Genomic DNA, 5,000 nt, shown 5'->3' on the forward strand with positions numbered 1-5,000 from the left:
CGGCAAGTATATTACTCGGAAGAGTCAATGACAGTCCAAGCCCCCCTGCGTGGGAAGAGTCTTCCTAGGCCATGACCCACCGGAAGGGCGCAGCGTCCCCCACCCCAGACATGTGACGTCAGACTATCGGTATTGACGACTAGACTGATTCCTTATAATCATTTGCCATACACCGGTGGAAGCTGCCGAGACGAGTAACTACATAGCGGGCTCGCCGTGTCACTAATGTACAGAGATACAATAGTTTCGACTGGAACCGGATTAAACGTATACACGGCGCTGATTAGTAATAGATAGAGCCATCAGAATACAGATAATGTATAGACCTGTCCGTATACATGCTGAAAGACTCTGCTCACAATCACACGTCAGCCAGACACTCTTATCACGCACTACTCTCTGCCTGTAACAGGCACACAGACAATATGTAAGCACCAGCATGGAACAACACCCAGTGCATCCTCTCTGCCACATTAGACAATCCACACTATCATAACCAGACCGGGAGGTCCACTCGGAAAACAGAATATCCCACCCTTCCGACAACCACCATTGCTCAGCTAAGCCACCAACACCCACACATGTCCCAGACAGGGGTGCACCCAACATCACAATACTGCCTCCTGTCACACCACACAAACAATGGCAGGAATGAAAGACACAGGTCTGCCACAAGCATGGAATCAGAGCGCCGCCTGTTATGAGCCAAAGGTGCACCCTGACGTGGCAAATCAGATGATGCCGCAGTCATTTACTTACGATAATCACAATCAACAAACCGGGCCCCCCCCCCCCCCCAAGTGCCTTAACCTAACCCGTATTGTACCTTAACCTAACCCGTATTGTACCTTAACCTAACCCGTATTGTACCTTAACCTAACCCGTATTGTACCTTAACCTAACCCGTATTGTACCTTAACCTAACCCGTATTGTACCTTAACCTAACCCGTATTGTACCTTAACCTAACCCATATTGTACCTTAACCTAACCCATATTGTACCTTAACCTAACCCATATTGTACCTTAACCTAACCCATATTGTACCTTAACCTAACCCATATTGTACCTTAACCTAACCCATATTGTACCTTAACCTAACCCATATTGTACCTTAACCTAACCCATATTGTACCTTAACCTAACCCATGTTGCGCCTTAACCTAACCCATGTTGCGCCTTAACCTAACCCATGTTGCGCCTTAACCTAACCCATGTTGCGCCTTAACCTAACCCATGTTGCGCCTTAACCTAACCCATGTTGCGCCTTAACCTAACCCATGTTGCGCCTTAACCTAACCCATGTTGCGCCTTAACCTAACCCATGTTGCGCCTTAACCTAACCCATGTTGCGCCTTAACCTAACCCATGTTGCGCCTTAACCTAACCCATGTTGCGCCTTAACCTAACCCATGTTGCGCCTTAACCTAACCTATGTTGCGCCTTAACCTAACCTATGTTGCGCCTTAACCTAACCTATGTTGCGCCTTAACCTAACCTATGTTGCGCCTTAACCTAACCTATGTTGCGCCTTAACCTAACCTATGTTGCGCCTTAACCTAACCTATGTTGCGCCTTAACCTAACCTATGTTGCGCCGTAACCTAACCTATGTTGCGCCGTAACCTAACCTATGTTGCGCCATAACCTAACCTATGTTGCGCCTTAACCTAACCTATGTTGCGCCTTAACCTAACCTATGTTGCGCCTTAACCTAACCTATGTTGCGCCGTAACCTAACCTATGTTGCGCCTTAACCTAACCTATGTTGCGCCTTAACCTAACCTATGTTGCGCCTTAACCTAACCTATGTTGCGCCTTAACCTAACCTATGTTGCGCCTTAACCTAACCTATGTTGCGCCTTAACCTAACCTATGTTGCGCCTTAACCTAACCTATGTTGCGCCTTAACCTAACCTATGTTGCGCCGTAACCTAACCTATGTTGCGCCTTAACCTAACCTATGTTGCGCCTTAACCTAACCTATGTTGCGCCGTAACCTAACCTATGTTGCGCCTTAACCTAACCTATGTTGCGCCTTAACCTAACCTATGTTGCGCCTTAACCTAACCTATGTTGCGCCTTAACCTAACCTATGTTGCGCCTTAACCTAACCTATGTTGCGCCTTAACCCAACACACGTTGGGCCTTAACCCAACACACGTTGGGCCTTAACCCAACACACGTTGGGCCTTAACCCAACACACGTTGGGCCTTAACCCAACACACGTTGGGCCTTAACCCAACACACGTTGGGCCTTAACCCAACACACGTTGGGCCTTAACCCAACACACGTTGGGCCTTAACCCAACACACGTTGGGCCTTAACCCAACACACGTTGGGCCTTAACCCAACACACGTTGGGCCTTAACCCAACACACGTTGGGCCTTAACCCAACACACGTTGGGCCTTAACCCAACACACGTTGGGCCTTAACCCAACACACGTTGGGCCTTAACCCAACACACGTTGGGCCTTAACCCAACACACGTTGGGCCTTAACCCAACACACGTTGGGCCTTAACCCAACACACGTTGGGCCTTAACCCAACACACGTTGGGCCTTAACCCAACACACGTTGGGCCTTAACCCAACACACGTTGGGCCTTAACCCAACACACGTTGGGCCTTAACCTGCTCTGTAATTGTCATACGACGCGTTAAATTAGTGTAGTGTTGCCTAACTGCAACCCCCGCAATATAGTTTGCTACTCGCACTGCCCGGTCCCCAGAGTATCGCTTCATGTTAAACACCTTGCAGCTATACACTGTAATGCGGATGGCGGCAGGACGTACATGCTCAATGCCCTTCGCAGTTGTTCATTGGCATTCGCATGGCGAAGCACAGCCTACGTTGTGGTACGGCTTGTGGCAACTGTCCGCTGATGTTGTACGTCCAAATCACACACTGTACCGCACATTGGTCCTCATGTACTGAATGATACATCGTGGTACATGTGTGACCGTACCACGACTGCGCCAACAACGGCGAACCATACGGTCCAAATATTGTGCACTCAGCTACGTGTCGTCTCCCTATAAGAGCTGGATTGCAGTATGGTATGCCGTGGATGGCGATCAGCATGAGCCGTCTGTTGATGTAGTGGCGCGTGTTGTCAGACGTAGTCGTCTCTTCTCACACACCGTGATAGCATGGTGCACTGCGTTCCACATCTGCGACATGCGACAGAGGCCGGTTGACAGTCGTTCGCGCAATGGACATCGCATACGTACGGGGGCCACCTTCCACGTGTTCGCGAAGCGTGCACATGTTGTTGCGTGTATGTGGGCAGACATAGTGTGTCGTGACACCTGACACAGGCATGCAACAATCGTTGAATTTGCAAATGGCGATGGACGTCTACGTTTGCTGGTGACGTTACGCAAATGAAGAACTGGTAAACCGTTGTGGTGCGGTTGTTCTCGCTAGAGGTGAATCAGTGATGGCGACGATCGGTTGAGCTACCAACCGGTTGTTTCAGCGATACCCACCATGCCCACGAACGTGAATGGCATGTGGGTGTGAAGCGATACGCGGCGGTGGCTGGGTGGGACCGTCCCCGGCCGGTGAGGGGGGGCCTTCCGGCGTGCTGGCCGCGCGGTGCGTGGGCGCACGCGCTACAGCCGGCTGGTGGGGGCGGCCAGTGGCAGGCGCGCCGGCCGACGGAGGCGGCAGGCGGCGCAGCTGCGCGCCGGCGCACCCTGCACGCGGCGCCGTGCGGCCAAAGTAGGTCCTCGCGGGCCCGGTGCGAAGCGCGGTGGACATCTGCAGTGTGCTGGTCCGATTGAGGACTGTGTGCGCTGAGGATGCGCCGCCGCCCGGCGCTCGGCGCCGCGACGCCGTCTGCTGCTCGGTCGCCTCTGCGGTTCTCGCAGGTGGATTGTATCGCAGCTGTGCGGACGTGTTGGCGCGTGCGCTGTGCTGGGAGAGTTCGCTTCGGCACCCAAGTGGGGCTTTTGTCCTTCTGTGGCGCTGGCGTTGGAGCTGCCGGCCACCGTAGGTGGCGCGTGTTGTCTCCCGCCGGCAATGCCACGACAGCACGCTCCCGGGCCTCTGTCGGCAGCGGCAAGCTCAGTTGGGAGCACGGGTGGTCGCACCTAAAGCGTCTACTCGCCAAACTCCGGGCGATTGCGCCTCTCTCGAACCCGACCAAGTACTTAGGACGGCGCTGCGCGCCGCCGGGACCTGAGAGGGTTTCGAGGTGTATTGTGCAGGGGAGCTCAGCCTCCTCCTGTTTGCAGAATAATTGAGCGGACGCTTGCGTGTTCGCGCGGGCCCCCGGGACACACTCCCGGGCGGCCGGCTGCTCAGCTCTAGTTGACGCAGCTCCCTGGTTGATCCTGCCAGTAGTCATATGCTTGTCTCAAAGATTAAGCCATGCATGTCTCAGTACAAGCCGCATTAAGGTGAAACCGCGAATGGCTCATTAAATCAGTTATGGTTCCTTAGATCGTACCCACGTTACTTGGATAACTGTGGTAATTCTAGAGCTAATACATGCAAACAGAGTCCCGACCAGAGATGGAAGGGACGCTTTTATTAGATCAAAACCAATCGGTCGGCTCGTCCGGTCCGTTTGCCTTGGTGACTCTGAATAACTTTGGGCTGATCGCACGGTCCTCGTACCGGCGACGCATCTTTCAAATGTCTGCCTTATCAACTGTCGATGGTAGGTTCTGCGCCTACCATGGTTGTAACGGGTAACGGGGAATCAGGGTTCGATTCCGGAGAGGGAGCCTGAGAAACGGCTACCACATCCAAGGAAGGCAGCAGGCGCGCAAATTACCCACTCCCGGCACGGGGAGGTAGTGACGAAAAATAACGATACGGGACTCATCCGAGGCCCCGTAATCGGAATGAGTACACTTTAAATCCTTTAACGAGTATCTATTGGAGGGCAAGTCTGGTGCCAGCAGCCGCGGTAATTCCAGCTCCAATAGCGTATGTTAAAGTTGTTGCGGTTAAAAAGCTCGTAGTTGGATTTGTGTCCCACGCTG

At 52.9% G+C, this 5,000-nt stretch overlaps 1 non-coding gene across 1 annotated transcript in view; it reads left to right on the top strand.

Moving 5' to 3' along the window:
• The first annotated feature begins 4,330 nt into the window (after positions 1 to 4,330).
• LOC124580819 overlaps positions 4,331 to 5,000 on the top strand; it is a 1,910-nt gene continuing 1,240 nt past the window's right edge. Inside the window, exon 1 of the ribosomal RNA XR_006973340.1 lies at positions 4,331 to 5,000. This exon is cut by the window's right edge and continues 1,240 nt beyond it. This is a non-coding gene — a ribosomal RNA (small subunit ribosomal RNA).

Source organism: Schistocerca americana, unplaced genomic scaffold (assembly GCF_021461395.2).
Source record: "Schistocerca americana isolate TAMUIC-IGC-003095 unplaced genomic scaffold, iqSchAmer2.1 HiC_scaffold_355, whole genome shotgun sequence".
NCBI classification, from domain to species: domain Eukaryota; kingdom Metazoa; phylum Arthropoda; class Insecta; order Orthoptera; family Acrididae; genus Schistocerca; species Schistocerca americana.